This window comes from Urocitellus parryii, chromosome 10, assembly GCF_045843805.1.
Source record: "Urocitellus parryii isolate mUroPar1 chromosome 10, mUroPar1.hap1, whole genome shotgun sequence".
Taxonomy (NCBI): domain Eukaryota; kingdom Metazoa; phylum Chordata; class Mammalia; order Rodentia; family Sciuridae; genus Urocitellus; species Urocitellus parryii.
The window spans coordinates 141,041,694-141,067,285 of NC_135540.1; the positions used below are offsets into that span (position 1 = coordinate 141,041,694).

Sequence of the window (25,592 nt, forward strand, 5' to 3'; positions counted from 1 at the left end):
TGGATTCCTGTGGATGCGTGGATGCCTGTGAGCACACAGGCCAGCTGAGTAATCAGTTAACTTGTGACGATTCAGGATTCAGTTAAGCATGCTGAAATTTTAAACTTTTAAAGAAAGAAACCAACGGGCTGAGCACAGGATGACGGCAAGGCCCTGCAGCTGGCCTGGTTCTGGGTGCCTGGTTCTGCTGAAGGCTGACTTGCTTCAGGGCAGTGGCAACCTCTGCAGCCTGAACAATCAGAGGCTGAGGAGAGGACAGGGAGCTGGGGAGCCTACAAAGACACCCACTTCGAAGACTGTGACTGTGTCCTGGGTACCCCAGAGCCCCTGGGGCTCCTGGGAGTAGTTACACACAACAGCCTCCTGCACACCCACACGGAGGACGTAGGCTGTGGGCACCACACTGCCCCCTGGTGGCTGCAGAGCTCTCAGGAGCCTTTGATGGGTGGGGGAGCTGCCAGCTACAGGAGCCTGTCACTCTCCACAAATGTGCAGTCTGTCTGGAGCTGCTGAGGTTCAAAAGTTTGCCTACGTTCCCAGGAGAGGCCCAGCCAGCCCAGCTCTCTGTGACCATCAAGGCGGCATTCTGTCTTACTGCCTGTGCCCACTAGCTGGTTCCCCAGTGCAGAGGGCCTTGAACAAGTTGCTGCAACTCTCTGGGCCTCAGTGTTCTCCTGTGGAGACTGTAATGGGATTCTGAGCTCAACAGACCAATAAAAGTCTCCTGAGCACTGGGAAAGACCCACCCTGTGCTGGGCTCTGAGGATGGTGGCAGCAGATAGAATCCTCCCAAGTGACCGGCGTTCCTCTACCCACCGTACGCCAGGATTGGTCACTTGTACCATGACAGTGGGGGTCTGGCCCTCACCTCTCGGATCTCCCCTCTACCTCCTCTGTCCTTGGAGTGTGGTGAGTAAGCTCAACCACGTGGAGAGGCCCGAGTTCTGGAACCAAGGCCCCCAGCAGACAGAGCATCATGCAGACCCCAGGGGAGGAAGCAGTCTCTGGCTACTTGAGCCCCAGCATTGAGTCTTGCCCCAGACATTGTGGGGCAAACAAGCCCTGCCCCGCGTGCCCCACCCTAATTCCTGACCTCCAGAATCTGAGCTTAGCAAATGCTTGTCTCAAGCCATGAGTCTGAAGGTAATTTGCTCCAGAGCTGAAGCAGGGGGACAGGGCAAGCCACCCTGCCCCAGGGGGGAGAAGGTCACGGATGGGACTTTGAGGCCCTGTGTTCCCGTGACAGGCACTGGTGGAGGAGGCCTCCGGGGCTGGAAAGCTCAAGGACACAGCGCCCACCCACGTCAGCTGAGAGCCAGGGAAGTGCTGCAGGAACCCGCCTCAGCAGAGCCCTGGGGGAGGGCACAGTGGGGAGGGAGTCCACAGACAGTCTGGGAGCCAAGGCCAGGGCAGGAGCCTTCCAGTGCGTGTGAACAGCTTTACCAAGATGCCAGACCCAGGGGAGCAGGTGTGGCACAGGGTGACCGAGAAGAACGGGCCTTGGGGTCTTGGGCACAGGTACATGGCCAGGCTTGGAATCTGTCCTTAGTAAGGTCTTAAAGAAGAGAAAGGCCTGGCCCAGAGTCCACTGGAAGACCCTCTGGGGACACATGGGGGAGGATGAGCAGGGAGCTGGTGACTGATGAGAGGTAAAGCTCCACAATTTCTGGGTCCCCCTTCCCCAGGCATGTGCATCTGCCATGGGGCTGGGGGCTCAGTAGGCCCCAGTCCCCACCTTGGGATTCTGCTCCTCCTCCTGCTACCAGTTTTCCTGAGGTGGACCCAGCTCTCAGATGCCCTGGCCCATGCAGGAGATGGCCCTGACAAGCAGGGCTGCACTTGGGTCACTGGCCCTGTTTCCACTGGCTGCTGGAAGTGAGCTTGTCACCCCCACCCAGCACACTGAGGTGTCCTGACCAGGGAGAGTCTTGGAACAACCTGGCAGCACATGCACACGATGTCCTCACCACACATACTGCCACCGGCCACCCTCCACAAGTCCTCACACGTGTGCACACACACACCACACACACACCACGCACACACCACAGTGGTGCAGTGCTCGGATTCCATCCCTGCAGTGTGATCTCCTAGCTGCAAAGTTGGCCGAGTGACCAGTGCTCTGACCCTCAGTTTCCCCTTCTGCAGACTGGGGTTCCTAAAGGCCCCCACTTCCTAGGATTGTTGAGGAGCACAAAGTTTTACACAATGTTTTCACATTCCATTTGGAAATTCTGAAATGCTCTTTGCACCTGGAGTAGGGAAGTAGGGACTGAAGAGGCAGGGTAAACGCCCATGCCGGACAGGCCACCAGTGGACTATATATTTAGTCTCGCTGCGCCCGTACGTGCCCTGGAGCCTCCCGAGCACCAAGTCTGCGTGGGGCCAGCTAGGGAAGGTTGCAGACGGGGGGGGGGGGGGGGGGGGGGCGGTGTGGCTAGTCTGACCTCCGTTTCAGGCTGTGCCGGGCCTCCCCTTCATAAAGACCTGTTTCTTCCTGGCTGTTCTCCTGGCCTAGCGACCATGGACTCAATGAGCTATTCTGAGCTCCCAGCCTGCCCTCCCTGGACACACTTGGGCCTTCTGTTTGCCCACAGCCGTCCTGGGGAACTTCCATAATGCAGCCTTGTTCTCCCCAAGCGGCCGCCCGCTCCTGGGGCCTACTCAGGGAGGAGGCTGTGCCAGCCGGGAAGGCTACACTTTGCTAGTTTCCAGGAAGATGCACGCACTGTGTGTGGCCAGAGTCAAGTTCACCCCCTGGTTGGCAGTCCCTTCGAATTAGGAGGTGATTTGTTATGGGCAAAGTCATGTTCAATGCTCAGCTCCCTTGAGAGAGAGCAGGCTTCCCACTGAGCCCCAAACAGGCCAGGCCACTGGGCTCAGGGCCTTGGCTTGGGCTGTTTGTCTGCTCTCTGAGGGGTGACTGCTCCTCCTTCAATACTGAGCTCAAGTTTCCCTGTTTCCTGCTTGCGTGGGGATCTGTAGCCAAGGACCTTGCTCTGTCTCGTAGGTGTCCTCTGTCTCCTGCCTAGAGAAGCACTTCAGGGGGTCCATCCCATCTGGTTCACACTCGCTCCCAGAGCCAGCACCGAGCCAGTGGGCCTCAGGCCACAGCCAAGCTTGTTAGGCAGGTGAACAAACTAATTAGTCACCCCATCAAGAAATCAATCTATGACTCCACGAAGTGAAGATTCAATGGATTGATCACTTAATTAACCAGACCAGGAGGTGTGGATGGGAGGCTGATTCCCTCCTGCAGGAATCCTGGCCTACAGAGATATATTTAGCCCGAGGCTGGCACACACCTCTGCAATGGCTGTTGACTAGGCGACTAAGACAAGGCTATTTACATGATCGCAGGACCTGGGCCCCTGCTTCCTGCGTCTGGAATTCTGGACCCCCACCCACCCATACACACACAGAGATCATCCTCCTCCTTCAGGTCCCAAGGAAATCACCCGCTTCTGGGGTGGGCTGTCCCTACTGCGACTCTGCAGCTTCCTGCTACTCTCTGTCCTGCACGTGCACAGGTCCTTCCTGGACCTCCTCGGCTGAGTCAGTGATTGTCTCCATGACGACAGAGTGCCCTGGGGACCATAACCCCACTGATCTTGCCTGACTCATGTCCTCAGTTCTCAGCACAGTGCGGGCCCCTGCTTGGTGAACATTTTGTGTGGCGTAAACAAACAAGCAAATCGACAACCCCAGGAAGGTGATTGGGCATGTGTTTGACAAGGGAGAGCGGGGATTTAGAGCCAGCCCAAGGCACCCTGAGGTGGCTCGGCTTGTCAGAGACTCAGGCAGAGACCTAGTCCTCCACGCGTCGGCGCAACAGATTTTTTACCCAGTGTCTACTGGATGCAGAGGTGGCCTAAAAGCTGAGAGCCACCAAGAGACAAGAAAAGGAGCAGAAGCTGGGAGGAAAGGGGGTGCAGAGGGGGGCCACTGCTCCCGAGGGGAGGGGCAGGACGGCTCCCGGTGCGAGGGGAGGCAGCCCCAGGGGGAGTCCCACCTGCAGTCAGCAGGTCAGGTGGAGCCGGTGTCAAGAGCAGATCTGGGAGGGACAGGGGGCTGGCTCTGCAGTCTCAAGAACCAGGGCTGGGGCCGGAAGCTCATGAGGACCCGTTTGACTTCACAACATTTCCAACAGAGGACAGAACGGAATGGCCAGGAAGGAGGAGCTCCCATGTCTGGTGGGGTGCCAGCTGGGATGCAGACGGGGATGAGGGTGAGCTTAGAGAGGAGCCCCATAAAATCCCCCCGACCCAAGAATCTATAGGTATAGAACCTGAAAGAGCCTCATGCAGGTCGAGGACATGCGTATCAGGCAGTCTCAGCATCATCTTAATACACACTGCACAAAGAGGATCACCACCACAGGTTTTTTTTCTTTTTTTTTTTTTTTAATGCAATAGGAAAAACTGTCTCCTAAATTCCACTTTTAAAGAGTTCTCCTAGGCTGAGGCTGTGGCTCAGTGGTACAGCACTCGCCTGGCATGGGTGGGCACTGGGTTCAAACCTTAGCACCACATAAGAAAATAAATAAATAAACAAATAAAAAGTCTCCTAACAGGCTCAGTGTGCTCGCTCAGACGCTCGGCTTACATCCCTGCAATATGGTTTGTAAAAGGAAAACCAGGGACAACCTGTTTATGTTTCTATTTTCTGTTTCCTTTCTAGACTGTGAGCTCCAAGAGGGCAGGGCCGAGTCCGTCTCCTCCAGAGGTGGTGGTGGGAGGGACGCTGCTGTTCTTTGTATCAAGGGGATGGCCCCTTTGATGGGGGAGAAAGGAAATGCATCAAAATATTAGATTGTTTCTGGGGGACAGAATTAAGGGTAATTTTGATGTTCTTTATTTTTTACTACATTTTCCAGGTGACAATAAATACCCGTGATGTTTGTAACATGAAAAAAGTTTAAGAAAAAAGATAGAACGACATTAGGGTAAAGAAGAAAAAAAAAAGAAAAACCTGCCTCATTTGCAGAGCTCTGCAAATAATTTTAAAAGCCAAACTGGGTTGTGTGAGCACCCCTTGTGGCATCTCTTGGCCACCTGGCTGGGACTCACAAGAACAATCCAACTTGTTTGGGGAAGAAAATAATTTTCATCTTCGCAGCAGTCAGCAGGCCTGAAGCCGACACATCTCCCCGCCCCAGGTGGGTTTCGGAGCTTTCTTTGGGTGCGGGCTTGACAGTTTATCTGAGCTAACCAGAGGTCCTCTCTGTTTGGGTATTCCAAAGCCACGTCTGCTCCAGGCAGATAAGAAGACAGATAACTCTGCAGTGAGGAATCTGCCTTTGAATTTGTCTTTCAAAACAAGAGGGCTCTCTCAGGGTTTGGGGAGAAAACAAGCTGCTTTGACTGGTTCAAGATTGTGAAATGGAATTCTCTTGCTTTCCATTTCAGAAGGGCCAAAGGAATTCCTCCTCCAGGCAGGGCCGGCATCCAAGCACCGGTGAGAGGTCACTAATCACCATGCGTGTCCCTTGGGAAGTAGAGGGCCGCCCTGGCTGGAGGTGTGCAAGTCCAGGCTGGATGTCACAATGAGGGTTAGGCACAGACGGGGTGGGGGTATCATGGTCTCCACCACCCAGGTGGGAGAGGTGAAGCTCGGGGAAGTCAAGGGATGTGCCCAGGGTCTCACCACCAGCTCCTGGGAAGGCCACACTCAAATCTGGGCTGGCCTGTCCTGGACTTTTCTATTCATCCACAGTTTGAAGTGACAGAAACTCTAGTAGGACTTGGTAGGAGGTATTAGTTCACCTGGAGAAGGGAGGGTGCTCCTTGGCTTGGAATAGGCCAGGTGCTTAAAGGAGGAGCACACACTCAATAAGAGAGAGTGGGGAAGGGACCTCACACTCCATGAGCCTCCAATGACAGTGCAAACCTACTAATCAATCCCCAGCACACTCCCCTGGAGCTCATGCCTGTGAGCATCCGTCAGTGTCACAAAAACAAATACAAACATCACCCCTCTCCTGCTGCAGGCTCCAAGCTTCATGGAGCAGAGAGACCTGACCCCAGGAGAAGGCCTGGTTCCAATCCCAGCCCTGTCTCTTCTGGCTGTGTGCGCTTGGGGAAGTTACGTAACCTCATTGGAAGAATACTTGCTTCACAGGATGCACTCACTCCTCAGATATGCATCCCAGGCTCCTACTGTATACCAGACATTGTTGTGTGCCCCAAGGAAAAGTGAGACCCGGAGCAGGATGCCTGCTTGCGGAGGGAGCAGACGTCAGACCTGGGGTCATGAGGGTTGGGGGAGGACACTGTTTCAGCAGCATGATCAGAAGGTTTTCTGCAGGGCTGGGGTTGTAGCCAGCGGTAGAGCGCTGGCCTTGCAAGCATGAGGTACTGGGTTCAATCCTTAGCGCCACATAAAAAAATAAACAAAAATAACGATATTGTGTCCATCTACAACTAAAAAAAAAAAAATTAAAAAAAGGAGGTTTTCTGCAGAAGAGATGTCCTGCGCACATCTGGGAAAGAGTGTCAGGAAACAGGCATCATGGGGCTGGGCGTGTAGTTCAGTGGTGCATGCCAATCAATCCCCAGCCCCATGTCCCTGGAGCTCATGTCTGTGAGTGTCCGATTCACACACACAAACATAAATATCGCCCTTGCATTAATGCTTTCACATAGTTGTACAACTGTTGCCACCAGCTACCTCCAGAAGGTTCCCAGCTAAAACTTTTCTATTAAACACCCACTGCTATTCCCACCCCCAAGCCCGACTCCCCCCATGGCGTTTTCTTTCTCTAAGAATGTAAGGACTCTAGGGACCTCGGGTGGTGGGACCGCACAAGAGTTGTCCCTTAGCGACTGACAGGCTTCCCTTGGCATGTCTTTGGGCTCTCTCCTTCTCTTCCAGACAGTCACATTCTAGCATGTGGACACCCTACATTGTATTCATGCATTAAGCCGCTGGGGGACTTGGGGGCTGCCTTCACCCGGGGCTCTGTGAAGACTGTTGCTGTGAGCGTGGCTGTCCAGATAGATAGATCTCTGTGAGTCCCTTCTTTCAGTTCTTTGAGGTATATACCCAGAAGCAGGATTGCTGGATTGTGCGACAATTCTGCCTTCAGTACTGTGGCGCGCAGTGGCAGCACACGCACGTTGGGGCCACTGGCAGTGCCACAGTGTCAACTTCCCCTTGTCTCCAGCCGTGCGGGCGTTTCCTCTGCTGCTTTCTATCCAAGCCGTCCTAATGCCTGTGAAGCACTCTCGTCCTGTGGTTTGGGCTTGCATTTCCGTAATGATAGTGGTGCTGAGCGCCTTCTCCTGTGCTTACTGGCCATCTGTACGGCTTTGGAGAGCTGTCTGTTCAAGTCTTTTGTACACTTTAAAAGACCGAGTCATTAGTGTTGTTTGTTTTCTTGTTTTTTGTTTGCTTGTTCTGGAGTTGCAGGAATCCTTTACATGGTCCAGATGTCAATCTCTTATCAGATATGCTGTTTTCAGACAGTTTCGCCATCCTGTTGATTGTGTCCTTTGATGTCCAAGAGCTTTTAAGTTGGATGTAGTTCTGTTTATCTGTCTTATCCAAGAAACCATTGCCAAGCCCAACACCAGATGCTTTCCTTGTGTTTTCTACAGGTTTTATAGTTCCAGCTCTTACATTTAGGTCTTGGGTCCATCTTGAGCAATTCTGCTCGTAACAGTGGGTGAGGGTCCAGGCTCGGTCCTTCGCATGTGGCTGTCGGGTTTTCACAAGGCCTCTCCTTTCCACATCAAATGGTCTCGGCGTGCCATGGAACTTCTCCTGGCAGCAGAGGCCATCCATTCTCTCCCACTGATGTCTCAGTGCTTTGATGCCACTCCCGCACTGTGATGGTGACCGCGGTGAGTCTCCAGCTCAGGAAGGTGAGGCCTCCAGCTTTGTTCTTTTTCAAGATTGTTTTCACTATTTGGAGTCCCTGACAATCCCATGGAAATTTTAGGATGGTTTTTTTCTCTTTCAACCAAAAAGTAAACCTGTTTGTAAGAACCCGTCCCAAGGAAGCCTTCCCTGGCATCATTTATAACAGCAGAGGAGGTGCCGCAGGGGATTGTGACTGCACACGCGACCCAGGCATTGCTCACCTGTCACAGAGCAGGGAGAATCACGTCAGAACTGCGCAGTAGTATGAGCACACAAGAGGGAGCACTGGGGACAACCCCACTCATGCAGTGTTTTGTTTTGCTTTATATTTATTTTTGAGTTGTAGTTGAACACAAAACCTTAATTTTATTTATTTTTTTAATGTGGTGCCGAGGATAAAACCCAGGGCCCTGCACATGCTAGGCGAGCGCTCTACACAATCCCAACTCTCATGCAGTGTTTTAACTCCACTAAAGAGGTGCAACAATGATTGCTTTCAGATACTTTTAGCAGAATGAAAAAAGCAAGTCCATGATTTTTGGTGAAAAAGAAGACTATGAAACTGTGTATGCAAATTGCTATAGTAATGTATACGACACAATTATGAAAATACAATCACTGGGACATGAATGCTGGAAGGAAACCCCTCTCTCTCTTCCTCTCTCTCTCCCCACCCCCCCCGCCTTCTTGTACCAGGGATTGAGCCCAGCAGCCCTTAACTAGTGAGACACATCCCCAACCCTTTTTCATATTTTGTTTAGATGCAAGGTCTCACTGAGTTGCTTAGGGCCTCATTAAGTTGCTAAGGCTGGCTTTGAACTCTCAATCTTCCTGCCTCAGCCTCCAGAGCCACTGGGATCACAGGTGTGCGCCACTGCACCCAGATCCCCTTATCTCTTTTTACTTACATTTTTACTATATGAGTCCATACAACTCCTAAGATGATGAAAAACAGGGTTTTTAAAAAATACTTAGACAAATTGAAAGTGTATCAAAATGTGGAATAAATATTTGTGTTAGGGTGAGAAGAAAGGTACTTTTTTTCTTTATGTTCAACATTTTGGCTTGCATTATCAGATTACCACTGTAATAATTCTATGAGTCTGCAAATTTTTAATTATGAGTATTTTTAGCAGTTACATAAAAACACAATAATCATACATAATAATGAGGCAATATATACTGTTTTGATACACGTCTACATTGTGCAATGTTCAAATCAGGCCAAATACATCTATTTCCTGAAACATTTATCATTTCCATATGGTGAAAACTTTCAAAATCCTTTCTCCTAGTTCTTTGAAATTTACATCCATCGTCATGCTCTACGGAACAGAAACACACTGGAACTTCTTGCTTCTCTCTAAGTGGAACTCAGTGTCCTGCTGGTCATTATTAATCCACTGAACTGGGCCTTTTCCTTGTCACCTTGCACCATTCTAGCGGTCACCCCTGTTTCCAGATGACTAGGACCTGAACTTGGCTGAGCGCAGCAGTCCATGATTGACAGCGGCCCTCTCTTGTGAATCTGAGTCACACAGGCGAGACGCTGAACATCTGGGGAGGGGTCCAGGGACTCTGTGGGCCTCTCATGGAGAACGGGCCCTCCAGCCTAGACCGAGTCTCTTTATCTCCCCTGTGCAGAGACACACGGAGGAAGAGGAGCTGGAACAGGATGTGCGCAGAGTGTCCATTTTCCACAAGCCTAGACGGCCACGTCTCCACCTAGATGCAGAGTCCTGAAAACACCTCAGCTTCGCACAGGCTAGGCACGCGCTCCAGCGCTGAGCCACCACCCCAGGGGAACTCGAAGGGGCTGCCTGGGCTGCTGACACCCCCGGGCCATACGAGCCCCCCGGCTCCTGGGCCAGTGGGGAGGAAAGGCTGTGGGGGTCCCCAGCTCTTTTTCTCTTTACCAGAGACATTTTGCTGAGACCTTTCATCTAGGGTTATCACCATTTCTCAAAAGAAAAAAAAAAATTAGTCATAGGACTTCATCTCAGAATAGGGAAAGTAACAAAAAGCTGTGAACAGCATCCTGACGTTCCCCAGACGATTTTGTAAAGAGTGTATCTGAAACGTTCATTTGAAACACCCCCAAATCCATCGCCTAAGGAGTGGGCAACTGAAGTGGGGTTCACCCTCACAGTGGAATGAAGTAAAAAGGAAGGACTGAGAATTACGAGATCAGAATGAACCTAAAAGCCTCACGTTACGTGAAAGGAGAGGGACCCACGTGCGGTGTGACTCCACGTATGGAAAATGTTCAGTCAAATCTCGAGGAAAAGAAAGCAGATTGGTGTTTATGTCAGCTTTCTGTCACTGTGACAAAATAACTGGGAAAATCAACTTATAAGGAGGAAAGATTGACTTTGACTCCCAGTTTCAGAGGTTCGGTACTCAGTCGTGTGACCCTGTTGCTTGGAGCTGTGCTGAGGCAGAACATCATGGTGGAAGCATGGTCAGGAATTCTGCTCACCTCCTGGTCCCAACGTCCCCTCGAGGGCACACCCAGTGACCTGACTTCGTCTCACTAGGCCCCACCTCTTAAACTTTCCCCGCCTCCCAGTAACACCACTTTGGGGATCGAACCTCCAACACTTGGGCCTTTGGAGACATTCAAGGTGCAAACCAGAACAGTGGGTGTCAGGGGCTGGGAGGAGGGAGAGATGGGGAGCGACCACTAGGGGTTGTGAGGTTTATTTTGAGGTTGATGAATCAGGTTATGGTGAAGTCACACAGCACTGTGAAGGTCCTAAAATGTGTGGATTGTATACTTCAAAGTGACACATTTCACATGATATGAATTATCTCTCAATTATAATTCAATGTCAAATAGAGGCGTGAGACTGTGCAAATAGGAGAACACTGAGTTTTGTTCTGTGTGCATGCCGGCCCGAGTGGTCTCCCCAGAAGCACAGCCAGCGGGCAGCACACACTGACCTTGCTCTGCTGCCTTGGATTCTGTATCTGTCACAGATCCATTTTCACAGAGGTGGGTTGACCAAAATGCAAGCAGCGCTCATTTCAGCTTCCACCTGGGGTGGAACGTTCTGTGTGAGCTGACCCCTCCTGTTTCAACCTCTGGCCCCTCCGGTTTTCCTGAATTGAGCAGAACCCAGGCACCGAGAAGCAGATCCTGGCTCTGGCGGTACCTGGGGACTCTGAAGTTTGTCCACTTCTGAACGGTGTCTTCAGGTTATGGACACTCTTTCCCTTTGAAGTTGTGTGGCCATCACCCTGTGGGGCCCTTGCAGCCTTTGTCCCTCCCCAGAACCCAAAGTCCTGCTCTGTCCCCCACGCTGGCTGGAAGTGAAATTTTGGTGTGCAACCTGAACTGGAAGCTGGGTGTCCCAGCAGGGGCCACAGGGACCAGCAGGATGGCACAGAAGCAGGACTTAGAAACCCTGTGGACTTAGAAACCCTGAGGGAGGAGGTGGGGGGTCTCCGAGACTGGTGGATGTCCAGGTGGTGGAAGGAGTGAACTCTGGAGTGCAAACTGCAGCCTCTGTGGGAGAATCCGCTCCCACCAAAGCTCCAGAATGTTCTGGGACTGTACCACACATAGTTGCCCAGGCTGAGGAGAGCCCCACCCAGCTCCCGATGAGGAGGAACCAAGGGGTCTGCCCACCATTTGTCAGCTCAGGACCAATGATCCCTTGAGGGAGCAGGGCCCCAACTGTGCCTTTGTGGGCCTGGGTCCGCACTTGCCCCTGCACCTGGTTGGGCCTGGGCTCACTCAGTGCACGTGTGCTGCTGAATGTGAGCGTGGGACCTGGTCCCCCGGTGTGAGTGTTGGCACACGTGAGCTTTTGGGGGATACGACAGCTAAACCCCCCAAACACCCACACCCTGCTGCCTGCTCCCGCATGCAGCCTGGGATGGTCAAGGGTGCAGGGGCTCAGTCCTGTCAAGTCTCAGTCTCCATGCTCATGAAGGTGTGTGCATGGGGAGGCGGGCTGGAGGGTGGGCGTGTGTGTGATGGCCAGTGAGTGAGAGGGCGTGTGGGGGTGGGCCCACTGGGAGGAGCTGGGAGCCTGGACAGGCCTTCCCAGCAGCCACCTCCCTCTCCAGCTCTGTCATCACCCAGGATTCTGTGTGTTATGGTGGTGGCCCAGACCAGGTGCTTGGGTGTCCAGTCGAGCTGCTCTGCCTAGCTTGTCTCCATGACATGGCCTGTCTTTGTGCTCTTTCTCTGCCTCTTTCCTCCCACCGTCCTGGACTTATCCCTTTCTTAGTCTCTGTGGCCCTTTCCTGTCTCTCGCCCACACCTCCTCTGTCCACCTCTCATGCTCCCTCTCGGGTGAGGGCTGGCCCAGCAGCCACCGCCTTCCCTCCCCAGGACCCTGTGTGGGTCAGAAGGACCTTTGGGAAGCCTGTCCCTCTCTCTGACATGGTGCGCTATCACTCCACTTTGTGGGGCCTTACTGAGCCCTTCCAGGCAGACAGAGCTGCAGACAATGTGGAGACAGGATGCTGATTGGAGCGGGGGCGGCCTGCCTGCACGGCTGTACCAGGCACCAGGAGCTTGAGGGAGAAAGGCCTCCGCGTAGACCCTGGGGCTCCGGGGAGCCAGGCCTGTAACAGCCTCGAGGTGCACACCCTGCCTCCTGGGGATGACTTCTGGCAGACTGCACAGATGGGGAAACCAAGGCCAGGGAGGGTCAGAGCCTGGTCTGAGGCCACACTGCACGGCTCGTCTTGGGTGGAGACTGCCCTGTCCTTGTGTTGCCCAGGCTGGGGAGAGCCCCACCCAGCTCTGATGAGGAGGCGGGGGTTGGGGGGACCTGAGCCACAGGAGCCAAGGGGTCTGTCCACCATTAAGCACCAAAGGTCCCCTCACCCTCCATTACTCCTGAGAGGCTCGGCTTCATGGTCTCCCAGAGTCAAGTTCTTTCCCTGATGTAAAGTTATTAGAATATTCTCCACCTCATGTCATCCACCCCACGCCCCTCATGGGCACCTGTGGCACCCAAGCCTGGGCTGGGCACAGGGCCAGCAAGGAATCTGCACCCAGGAGGCAGCAGGAGGAGCAGAAGGGAGGCCCTGCCTCCTGGGGAGAGCTTGGTGGCCTCCTGCCCCTCCAGCCCCAGGCCTTACCTGCTTGGGCTGTCCCAGCAGTGCCCCCGGGGTTGGCCCCTGCCTCCCGGCCTGCTGTGGTCCCAGTGCTGCTGTGGGAGGGAAGGGCTGCCCTTTCAGGCGAAATGCCCTGTACCCGTGGAGGTCATGCACAGTGAGGCCCGCCAGCCTCAGGGGCCATTGAGGGCCGGGTCGGCCGGGTCAGCCAGGCCAGGATGGCATCAGGGGAACGTTGTCTGTGGCTTTGGAGAAGAACCAGTGAGGTCCAGGCCTCCCAGGTGACCTTGACTTCCCCTGAGGCTGGCCACCCCTACCATAGAGCCCAAGGACTCCCCGCCCCTAGATATTGACAGACGTGGAACCTGAGGGCCAGAGGAGGGCTTTGCACCGATCCGCGGCTCCCCAGGAGCAGAGCTGGGGTCCCAGTCTCTGGCTTCTCCCACCAGATGGTGCCGTCACCCCCCCACGCGTGCCTGCCACCCTGTATGAAGCCATGACAATAACAGTCAGCACAGCACGTCCTTCGGGAGGAGCCGCACAGCCTACGGGATTTTCACCTGCACCATCTCAGCAGGGCTCTGTGAGATGGGGACACTGAAGCCCAGGGCCAGGTCCTGCCTCATGCACAGGGGTGTGTCCAGCCACAGAGGCTGGCCTAGCTCCTGGGTAGGAACAGGGCTCCACCCAGCTCTGCGCCTCGGCCTGCTGCCTGGTAGGCCTCTAACGGGTCTCCAAGCTTGAGTGTGGCCCAGGGGTCAGGCCAGGGGGGACACTGCCAGAAAGGCCAGGTCCAGCTGGCCCCTTAGGCCGCTCTGCTAAGTTGCCAGGCTCCTGAGTCATCCTGCCAGGTCCGCCTGCTCGGACCTGTTCCCTGGCAGCTGCTGCCAGGGTGGGTCAGCCCAGCCCTGGTGTCCTGCCAAAGCAGAGGTGGCCGTGAGGTCAGAGGCAGTGTCCTCTGCCCTCCCCACTGCCCTGCCTTTGCCCGCTGATTCTTTCATGGCAGGGAAGCCTCTCCCCTCTCTCCCAAACTCCCACTCGTCTGTCCTCCCCACCAGGTGGCCCTGCTCCAGGACCTCCCTGCCACAGGTGCCCTGAGGCGCCTGCCCTGCTGTGTCTTCAAGGCTTCCTGGCCCCTTTCCCTTCTCCTGTCATCCTGACTACAGCAGAGGTCCCCAGCCCTGGGGGGGTGTCAACTTCCAGTTTCCCTGGGTGATGGAGATCTCTTTCCACCAGGGCATTGGGGCATGGGGGGCCCAGACTCAAGGGGGTGCCAGGCCGAGGGAGAGAGCTCTGGAGGGTCCAGCGGGGGAGGCACTCCATGGCTACCCCCGGGCTGGGAGGAGGCCTGGCCACACTGCCAGCCAGAATCCAGCAGGCTCTGCTGAGGTGGGGGTACCTGGAGGCTGGTGTGTGGCTCTGCTGGGGCACTGTCCTACGTGTGTGCGGCCCCCCGCCTCCCCCACACGGGACCTGGCTCTCCCCAGAAGCTCACTGAGCCCTGGAGAAGCTTGATGTTATTTAAGCAGCAAGTATCCTGTCTATTCTGAGTCAGGCACGGTTCACTCACTCCTCACCACAGTCATGCCGGGCAGGAACCTGGGGCTCGGAGGACAGAGGAAACCTGCCCAAGTCACACAGTACATGGCAGAACCACAACTCAAACACTGAGCGTCGGGTGCCGCAGACCAGGCCCACACGGCTCTTCCCCTGGAGCCCTTTACCTATCACTGAGAATCCACCTCCACTGCGAACCAGATCCCACGGGGGGCGGGGGCTGGCATGAGGCTGAGACCACTGTGTGAAATCTGACAGGTCTATGGCCAAGCCTCCTCCTAGCTGTGTGGACTTAGACAAGTTGCTTAACCTCTCTGAGCCTCAGATGTCTCATTTCCAGAGTAGAGATGGTAGCAGTGACCATCTAATTGAGCACTTTCTAAGTATCAGGCCCCCTTCTAGAACACAAGAACACAGCTCTCATGAAGACAGGCAAAACCTGCCTCACAGGGAGGTGGGAGGACCACCCAAACCCGGGTGTGGAAGCCCCAGGGTGGCAGGACAAGCACCTCCTGCCTGTGGCTGTTCTGAATGCCCCTCTGCTTGTGCCCCAGGACCACTGAAGGACCACGAGGATAAGAGGCGCTCGGAGCTGGAAGGGAGGAGCCCCAGGCTGAGGGCAGTGCCCATGCAGAGCCAAGAGGCCGGATGGGCAGCACAGCAGGGTGTGGACAGGTCCAGGCTGACATAGCCCTGCCACAGGGGCTGCGCTGGACGCCCTGACTGGTGAGCCTGGGCTGGGGCTGGGGTCAGGCCAGCAACCCCTGGGCACAACCCCAGGTGCAGGAACATCCATCTGACAGCTTCCGAACAAGACCCCCTGTCGGGAGTTAGGGTCACCTGCCCAGCTGTGCCCCGGGCAGGAACACCCTGGGCCCTGAGCCGGAAATGTCCACCTTTTGACTGTAGAGTTGCTTTCCTTCTGAATAAAAGTGATGTCTATGTGTTCATTATGAAAATAAGAGTGGAAAACTCACATGTTAATCGCAGTTTCACTGCACAGTTTTAAGCACACCAGGCATAGCCCTCTGGACACACGGGTGCCCAGCCCTCGGGGTGTTTTTCTGGTCACTGGTTCTGAGGGTTGAGATAAAGCGACACATGGAATTTATTCACGTTCAGCTCTTTTCGTTGAGCGTGAGCCTCTAGGGTGGTGTTTACCGTTTCTTTCTGCTGTAAACTTAACGTGGCCATGGTAAAGCCTAGCAGCTACAGAAATTCCAGACGGAGAGAATCCAGGGAAGGCAGGCAGAGGTCCCCGGGACCCGGCGGGGGGACGACCTCCTCAGACATCCTGGCACTGTGGACCCAGGAGGCACTGGAGCCTGGGGTCGGGTTGGCCTGGCTTCCACTCCTCCCAGAGGCCCAGCTGGCCTCCCTGAGCCTCCGTCTTCTGTAGGCAGAACCGACCTCACCGGTGCCTGCCCATAAAGCCGAGGGCAGAATTCAAGAATGAACCAGAAGCACTGTCCCCAAAGGGTTGACATAGCCCTGTGCTTGGGACAGCACACAGGAAGCACAGGAAATGTCAGGGGGCTCGGGGACCCCGGCCAGCCACGGGCCCAGGGCTCTCCACAGCCTGCGGGTTTGTAATCCCCAGTCCTTCATGGACTCCGGGGGCGCAGGCCCACGCGTGGGTCCAGACGAACGGCGAGCAGTACGGGGTGTCCGTGCGACCCCGTGGTACTTGGCCAGAGAGAGAATGAAGTTCTGGTAAGCGCTCCAAGTCGAGGCCCTGAGAACATCAGGTAAAAAGGCCGATCTCCAAACTCCGCATGGGGTTTGAGTCCTTTCATAAGGAGCGTCCCGAGCAGGAGAATCCAGAGGAACAGAACGAACCCCCAGCTCTGTCAGGAAGGAGTTAAAGCAGATCAGCGCTGGGCCCAGGAGCACGGCTCAGCTGCCAGGCTGGGAGCAGGAGGGTGGGGCGAGGGCATCCTGCAGGGCCGTGCTTTCCAGAAGAGAATTGGAACCTCACAGAGGTGGTGTATGCACAGCATTGTAAGGTACAAGTGCCACCAAATTATACACTTCGGGTGATTTTGCCTCAATTTTTAAAAAATGAAAAAAAGGTGTAGTGACTTGCCTGGGCTCAGGGTCACAAGGGCAACGAGTGACACCACAGAGCCACGATTCCCCATGGGGCCAAGTGCAGGCCACAGGACAGATCTCTCCACTTGCCAGAGCCTGTGACCTTTACCATGACCCAATTTTGAGGAGAGGAGTCACTGGGTCAAAGGTACCAACCCACACACAGATGACACATTTGGGGACTGGGCCTCTCCCTGCATGGGCACCTGGGTGGGAGGGAGCACTGGCGCAGCCAGAACCCCAGGGACTGCTCACAGAGCCAGCGAGGATGGACCGCCCTTTGGCCTGCACTTTCTGGTTGAGCCTGAGATATCCACCCCCGCCTGCCGCCTGCCTGGGTTATATTTAATCCTGCTGCTTCCAGAAACCAGGACTCAAGGACAGTGTGGCCTCCTTCTGGCTCCAGAGCCCAGCTGCCTCTGTCACTGAGCAGCCTCAGTTTCCTCCTCTGAAAACACAGCCCAGGGAGGCTTCTGTGGGGCAGCGCAGGAAGTGCTAGGCATCCGGGGACAGAGGCACAGGGAGCCTTTGTGCATGTCTCCTGAGACACCCCCGGCTGTTCTGCAGCCTCCTGAGGAGTTGCTTATGGATTAGAAACATGTTCAAGTGCAAGGTGTAGGGTCAAGTGGGAGAGCGAGGGCAGCCGGGAGCCTGGCCCTGCTGAAGGCTCATCTGTGGGAGCTACTGCCGCTTCTCTGGGCTTTAAATGCTTTGCCCACATGTTTCCATATACACAGGTCGTTTCTGGAAGGCCACGGGAGGCTGTGGACAGCAATTAGTCCTTCCAGAGATGGGCAGGAAGGAGATGCTTTACTTTTTTACTTAATTCCTTACTTTCTCAAGTTCTCACCATGAGCATGTATTACTTTTGTAACAAAGTCACAGTTTAACATATCATTAAGCTCTGAAACAAGAAGCTTTAACTCTTATGACCACCCCAACGAACAGAAGAGGAACGTGGCTCCTGGGCCTCACCTCCTCCAGGAAGTCCTTCTGAAGGCCCAGCGGCCAGCTACACCACCTTCCCCAGATGGAAGGGAGCACCCTGCCTGCCGCCTTTCCTCATCTGCCTCTCCCGGGAAGCTAGGAGGGCCTGGACGGAAGGGCCTGTCTGACTCATCCCGGATCCCGGTTCCGGCAAGACGCCAGGCACTGCTGAGTGAAGGAATGAGGCTCAGAGAGGTTAGACCAGCGGCCTTGACCTCTGGAGATCACAGAGTACGTGGTTTGGCAGGGTGAGACCCAGTCTCTGGGCTCTAACCTCACCACACCCTGACTTCTGTAGCATGGCTCCCTCCCACTCACTAAAAATGTCCCAAAGAGGCCACCTAGATGTCACGACACGGCCTCCAGCCCTTGTGTAGGTGTTGTGGCTTTCAGGTTTGGGAGAAAAGATTGTTCAGGGCCCCGGGGGTAGCTGGAGATGCCCAGGTGTACATTAGGAAAGCCATAAAAGAAGGGTAATTTGCCCCTTTGGCCAAGAACGTGATAAAATAAAGAGTGGTTTGCCCTCCTGTCTCCTTATCTGACACTTCAAAACTGAGGTCTTAGCTGGTGCAGTGGCGCCCACCTGTAATCCCAGCAGCTCAGAAGGCTGAGGCAGGAGGATCATGAGTTCAGGGCCAGCATCAGCAATTTAGCAAGGCGCTAAGCAACTCAGGGAGACCCTCTCTCAAACTAAAATATAAAAAGGGCTGGGGATGTGACTCAGTGGTTAAGCGCCCCTAGGTTCAATCCCCAGTGCCCCCCCCCCAAAAAAAAAAAACAACTGAGGTCTTGGTCTTCCAAGTTAGGTATATAGATCTTTTTTTTTTGGGGGGGGCGGTACCAGGGATTGAATGCGAGGCAACAGCAGACAGACACCACGGATGGGCTCAGAACACTCAAGCACAGTCCCCAAAGCTAGGACTTGGGCAGTTAGTTCTCCTCCCTGGTCTGCTTTGGAAGAGGAGGTCTAGGAGCGGTGATCTTCTCTGTGGCTGGGGAAGCCCTCATCCCAGCCTCTTCCCAGCTGAGCGGCAGCCGCCCGCCGTGATCCTCCCACTTCAACCTCCCCCAGACACCAAGCCTGACCCCCACTCCTCTGCTTAAGACCCTGGGTGGCTCCACCACGCCCCAGGTCAAGTCACGACCGGCCAGGCTGTTGAAGGCCAGCGCTGCCCCACCCTCCTGGCCCTAGCGCCATCCCTGCTCGCCCTGCATGCCAGCTCTGCAGGTGGGTGAGCCCAGCCCACCCTCTCTCTGCAGCCGCCCAACTGGTGACAGCACTTCCACCCATGGTCAGGTGCTGTTAGGACCGAGCGAGGAACCCAGAGTACTGGCACAGAAATGGCACTCGTGTGTGGGCAGGGCTCATGTCCAGCCTCCCTCCCTGCTCTGGGCCATCAGCTGGACACGGGCAGGATCCTCGGAGTGGACCCACCCAGATGTGGGCAGCCTGGGCTGCTGTGTGAGCTCAGAAAGGCCACTCCTCTCTCGGGACCTGGGCGTCTTCACCTGCCACACCAGGAGGCGTGGCCCACCCACTCTCCTCTCCCGCAGGCTGATGGCTCAGCTGTCTGTGCCCAGGGTCCTGTACATGTCCACTCCAGGCCCTGGGCGTCCTGTTTGCCCCTTTCCCATACTTCAACCGTCCTGTTCCCCTTCAGAACAGGGAACCTGATCACCTCAGGCCTGAATCTGTGGCCCCCGCTTCTGAAGGAACACGGTGTCACCAGCCTCTGAGGGGAGGTGTCCCCTGGCAGGCGGAGGACAAAGGCGGCTCTGTCCCCAGGCCAGTGGTCATTTGATGTTCCGCGTATCTCTGTGCTCCTTCCCTCCCACTGCGGGGTGTAAGGTGGACGGAGCCTCCCGTGGGCCCTCGGGTCTAGCTTTCTGCTGCAGGAATGCACTGGCCACCTCAGACACTGCTGGGCCAAGGCCACGGCCTGGAGGTCAGCGAGGAGAGGGCAGGGGCAGCACTGTAGCCACACTCGACTCCCAGGTGGGACAGCAGGTCTTGAATAGAGCAGCTCAGGGCCTGAGAGAGGGGCTGTGGGAGCTTGTGGGCATGGGCAGGAGGCACCGGGCTCCCTGACCACCTGCGGCCCGTGGCCAGCGTGCCTGGAGCAGACAGCAGAGCTCCTGGAGCTGTCTCCTGCGCGGCTTCTCTTTTACATTTATTTATGTAAATGTTGGATGTAAATGTCTGTTTCATATCAAATCATCCACCTAGATTTAGGATAGTTGGGTGACACTCAGTGAATTTGAGACGTTTGTTGATCTAATTATGTGTGTGGTGGCTTTGAAACGTGACCCTGACATGCCTGGTGCAGTCTGCATTGAGAGGCAGTGTCCCCTCTTGTGATGGCTGCCACCAAAAGACAGGAGAAGCCAGCACTCTGGGACCTGGGCCAAGCTGTCTGTCCACTTGCTCTAGGCTGAAGGCCCTTGTCCCCCAATTCATATGTTGACTCCCAAGCCCCGGGCAAGGGCCTCAGGAGGGAGGCCTTCAGAGGGAGATTGGGCCATGACAGCAGAGCCTTCCTGTGTGGGAAAGAGACCCAGAGAGACTCACGCCTCTTCCACCACCGGAGGACCCAGCGAGAAGCCGTCATCTTTGAACAGGAATGGGCCTCCCCAGGTGCTGAGCCTGCCCGTGTCCGGACCTTGGACTCCCAGCCTCCAGAGCTGTGGGGAGTCACATCTATGGTCTCTACGCCTCCTGTGGCAGCAGCCCCGAGCACACCATCCCGCCTCTCCAGCCACTGCAAGGTGCAGACAGAGGCGCCTTCCCCAGGGACACCCCCAGGGCCTGAAGGGACACTGGCAGAGAAGGCACGGGCTCAGGCAGTCCCGTGAACCCTACCTTGGTGCTGTCCCCTGACCTCCCTACTCCCTTCCCCCTCACAGCCTTCCTTGAGACCCACATTCCCCCTACATGAGTTAGCCACTTCGGGGAGGGGTCACAGGTGGTGAAGGCAAAATGACATGTGACCAGCCACTTCATCCTGGCTGTGCAGAGGGTGGTGAAGGAAAGCTCGGGCAGGGGGAGCACCCAGCAGCATGGGGCAGGGCAGGCTTCGCAGGCAGAAAGTGGGTCAGTGTGCCATGCAGAGGCAAGAGGCTGGCCGTGATTGAGGACAGGTGGCAATTCAGAGATGCAGCACCCGGGCCAGTGGACCCTGGCTACAGCACTCCTCGAGTGCTCATCCGATCTCCATTTTGCAATGAAAGCGAAGGAGAGCCAGCCTGCACCCCCGGACACCCACGGCAAACCAGACCTGGGAGACAGCTCCCAGCAGGCTGCTCTCAAAGGGGAGGGGCTGGGTGGAAAGGGGCGTGGGGGACATCCTGGGGGCTGAGATACCATCCCTTGTCGAGGGCATGCTTACAGGTGTGGATACCTTACAGGAGACTCATCAAGCACTCGAGCTCTGTGCATTTCACCCTGCGTAGTTAGACACAGTAAGAAAGACATGGGGGGTGGGGGACAGAAGAGGTGAAGACAAGATGAAGTGTCAGAAAAACACAAAGGCCAGCCCACAGGCTCACAGGTTATTTAATATTTGAACCTCATTTTGTTTTTTCCATTTGTAAAAGCAAATGATCTCTGAGCACAGTGTCTGGTAGGAGGGTACTTGGCCACTGGTCCCTCTCACCCATGACATGGGAACAAGGGACAAAGAGAGCTGAGAAAGGCTGCTGCTGGCTTGAAGGGGTTCTGCCCGTGCCTGGACCCCCCATCCTGTCCCTGTCCTTGGCCAATCTTTAAAGCATCCCTTTCTGTTTTCTTCCTAAAGTGCACATAAAGTGGGGCGCAGTGACACACACCTGTAACCCCAGCAGCTCAGAAGCTGGAGCAGGAGGATCCCAAGTTTAGGGCCAGCTTCAGCAACTTAGTGAGATCCATCTCACTCAAAAAAGTCTGGGGGTGTAGCTCGGTGGTAGAGCACCCCTGGGCTCCCTGGTACTGGAAGACAAACAAACAATTTTTAAAAATAAAATAAAAAGGTACTCATCACATTTTATACTTCTCCAGGGCTGGGAATGCAACTCAGTGATGGAGCGTTTGCTTCACACACGCAAGGCCTGGGTTCAATCCCCGTGTAACACACACACACAAAGAAGGAGGAGGAGGGAGGGAGGGAGGGAAGGAAGAAGGAAGGAGGGGAGGGAGGAAGGAGGGGAGGGAGGAAGGAAGGAAGGAGGGGAGGGAGGAAGGAGGGGAGGGAAGGAAGGAAGGAAGGAGGGGAGGGAGGAAGGAAGGAGGGAAGGAGAGGAGGGGGGAAGGAAGGAGGGAAGGAGAGGAGGGAGGAAGGAAGGAAGGGAGGAAGAAAGGAGGGGAGGGAGGGAGGGAGGGAGGGAAGGAGGAAAGGAAGGAAGGAAGGGAGGAAGGAAGGAAGGGAGGAAGAAAGGAGGGGAGGGAGGGAGGGAGGGAGGGAAGGAGGAAAGGAAGGAAGGAAGGGAGGAAGGAAGGAGGGAGGGAGGGAGGGAGGGAGGGGTGAAGGAAGGGAAGGCTCCTTTATCTGCTGCCAAGTTGTATTAACTTCTATCTCTCCTGGGACCATGTGGCCAGCAGTCCCCTCTCCCAGAGGTGGTGGCCCAGTACTGTGCACCCTGACCTCTCGGAACCCCAGGAAAACCACAGGGGAGCCTCTCAGGACAGCAGTGGCAACGGCCCAGCCATGAACAGAGCTGCCTTTCTAATATCCCTAACTCTCCCCAGGATCACACACTGTTCTAGAAAGCACTGCCAGAACCCAGCAGAGGGGACAGGACACGGAGTCACCATGATGTGACTTCCACTAGGAATGGAAACTGTCTGGAGCCAGAATACAAGGACCACGGCGTGGAGGCAGGGGGAGGCTGGGTGTGGGGGCGAGGTCCAACTGTGAGTGCCTCCCAGAGGGGCCGGGAGAGGGTGAGCCAGGGAGAGAATAGCAAGAAGAGAGCGCAGCACAGGTGGTGGTCACTGCCCTTCTGTGGCTCCTGTCGTCCCTTCCAGTGACCCCTGAAATCAGTTGGGCAGAAAAGGGTCTGCCGGAAGACAACACATCACAGGGTCCCTTGCCGCCTGGTGTGGCACGTGACTGCATTCCAACCAATGAGATATGGGAGCTGGAGAGGGTCTTTGCTGAAAGATCATTAAGAGACGGGCCAGGGTGTGGTTTAGAGCACTTGCCTAGTGTGCTTGAAGCACTGGGTTTAATCCTCAAAAACATACATTCAAAAACAAAACAGAGTTCAGAGCTGGTGAAAGCCCTTTCTAACCATTTCTTCTTACTTTCTGCCTGAGATGGAGGCATGATCACTGGAGCCCCAGCAATTATTCTGAGCTATGAAGTAACCCCAAGGTTAGAGGTCAGAACTTAGGAAGGCAGATCAAAGAGATATTTGTCCTTGATCCCAAGCCAGCGGCACTAGCCCAAAGATGCCTGGTGGCTTAACCCTTTATCTGCCCCAAGAAAAATGCATTTAGATTTCTACCCCTATTCAGAACTTGATGCCCACTCTAGACTGTCCCCAGCATCCTCCCGGCTCTGTCAGTGCACCATTGTCCCCAGTTTCTAGCCAGGAAAGTGTGTCACTCTTCATTCTTCGTTCTCATCTGCACACCCTTCCAGCTGAACCTCTGGATGTATCTCTAATCCAGACGGGATGCTTGTTCCACTGCGGCCAGTCTCGGCCAGTCGCCGCAGTCCCCTCGCGCCCGGGTCTCCAGGCTTCCCCTGCGGCAGCCTCAGTGAAGTTTAGAGTATCAATCTGCTCACGCCTGTGTCCCGTGGCTTCCTACCGGACTTAGAGAAAGTGCCCTGCTGACCCCAAGGCCTGCCCCTCACCCTCGCCTCTGCGGGCTGAGCCACGGTGCCGAGCCTGGGGTCAAGGGACTCATGCGCATGCGGGAGGAGAAGGGACACAGACCAGAGACGACACAGCACTGGCCCCAGCCCTGCCCCAGAAGCCCCTAGGAGGACAGTGACAGGCCCTCCTCTCTCCTTGGCCACCTGCACTCCCTTCTCCCTCCCCCTCTAGCAGGAGAGCCTTCCTGATTCCTCCAACCCCCCACCTAAGGGGGTCCCTGGGTACTTTCACTCACAGCCGATGGTGTGTGCCTCAGCTGCTGTTGTAGTCAACACTGGGACCAAAAGAGGAGGAAAAGTTTGTCACTCACAGTTTCAGAGGTCTCAGTCTGGAGACAGCAGATTCCATCCCTTAGGGCTCAAGGTGAGGAGACTATCATGGCAGAAGAGTGTGGCAGAGGGAAGCGGCTCAGGACGTGGCCACCATGAAGCAGAGAGCTCTCACCATGACAAAATCTATTCCCAAAGCCATGTCCCCAATGCCCACCTCCTCCAGCCACACCCCCACCTGCCTCAGTCACCACCCAGTTGATCCCAACAGGGGACTAATCCACTGATTAGGTTAAGACTCTCACCACACAATCACTTCTCTCTGAACCTTCTTGAACTGTCTCACACCTGAGCTTCTGGGGGACACCTCACCTTCAGACAGTAACAGCTGGGAAGCCCGGATTGCTGATTCTGCCAATTGCTGATTCTGCAAATGCTCCTACCACAGCTAATGTCAAGTGGCCAGTGTGACATCATTGAACTCCGAGCTGTGTGCAAGCAGGTCTTGTTAACCATGTGAGCCAACTGCATGCATTGTGGTGACCCTGCAGTACACGGTGAGCATGCAAACCGAGATGGACGGTGTACATTTACCTTCTTAATGTCACTGTTCCCACGCTCGGTGAGGAGTCCACTACATTCCTGGGGCTAGCACAGCGTCTAGCTCATCACAGACTCCAGCGGAGAGGGAAATCAGGGGGAGAGGCCTGGATGTCAGCTTTCTCCTGGTGCCCCGCAGGCTCCTACAGGGAAGCGCTGCTGATGTCGAAGAACTGGCTCACAGGGCTGCCTGTCTGCAGGGCGGCCTGCAAGCTGGAGCCTCTCAGGCAGAAGCTCCTCTTCTCAGGGAAGCTTCAGTATTGTTCTTCAGGCCTTCGACTGCTCAGATGAGGCCCACCAACATCAAGCACAATCTCCTGGGCTTATCAACAGACAGTGATGTTAACCACAGCTACAAAGTATCCTCCCAGCAGCACCTGGATTCCTGTGGGTGAGTAAATGGGGCTGGCCCCTGGCCGAGCAGACCCCTGACACTGACAGCACAGCAGTCTAAGAGGGTTCTTGCCTCTCTCTGAGGTCCCCACTGGTGTGATTTCTCCACAGCCTTGGTCACTGTCTTCGGAGTGAGATTGGGGTGGCCAGTCTCCTCACCCAGAGCAGGGAGCTGGCCTGTGCAGTCAGAGCCCACTCTTTCCTGGCTCCTTAGCTGCCTGGCAGGAGCAGGTCACCCGGCTGCAGGATCCTAGGGCCTGGGCTCAGATCCAGCTGGGAGCCGCTGGCCGAGTGTGCGCATGGGCTCGTGTCCATAGCCCAGAATGGAAGGCGCGTGGGACAGCACCGGGGGCCCATGGGAAGTGGAGAGCTGTCCAGCACTTGCCCTCTCAGCCCACTTCGCACTGAGACCTCCTTTCCCTCCCTCGTTGGCCCTTCCTCCCCTCCCCATCAGATGGCCCCTGTCCAGCCCTCCCAGGAGTCCTTCCCCTGCCCTAGCCCCCTCCCCCCTGCCCCAAGGACTCCGGCTCTGCTCATTCTATAGGGATGCAGGAATAGACCACAAGGGACAAAAAAGGCAAAGCCCATGTTCAGGACTCCAGGGGCATTGTCCCCACTCATGGCCCCCACCCAAGGTGACCGTGGGCCTGTGGGGCTTCTCCTTCTGTGGCCCAGAGCTTGTCAGGTCAGGTGACCAGTGGGGTGAAGGAGCCATCCTTCCCTCTGTCCCCCGGTCTCTCGGCTGGCACGACTGAGTGTCCTCACCAGGACCCCCCATCTTCCTGGGTGCTGGGCCTCCTTCTCAGGGTCAGCTCTGGGGATTCTGTGCCCCGGAGCTCAAGTCTGGGAGAGAAAGGGGGCTACCTCCTGGAGCAGGGGAGGCTCAGCCCTCGGTGTGGC

The 25,592-nt window shown here is 55.6% G+C and overlaps 1 long non-coding RNA gene across 1 annotated transcript; it reads right to left on the reverse strand.

Annotated features, from left to right (window-relative positions):
- Positions 1-21,123: 21,123 nt before the first annotated feature.
- LOC113187487 (uncharacterized) lies at positions 21,124-25,052 on the reverse strand. The gene is made up of 4 exons (XR_003301425.2): positions 24,294-25,052; positions 24,072-24,187; positions 23,666-23,802; positions 21,124-21,538 (listed from the first exon to the last, which is right to left on the reverse strand). It is a non-coding gene; the product is annotated as an uncharacterized LOC113187487 (long non-coding RNA).
- Between the last annotated feature and the right edge of the window lie 540 nt (positions 25,053-25,592).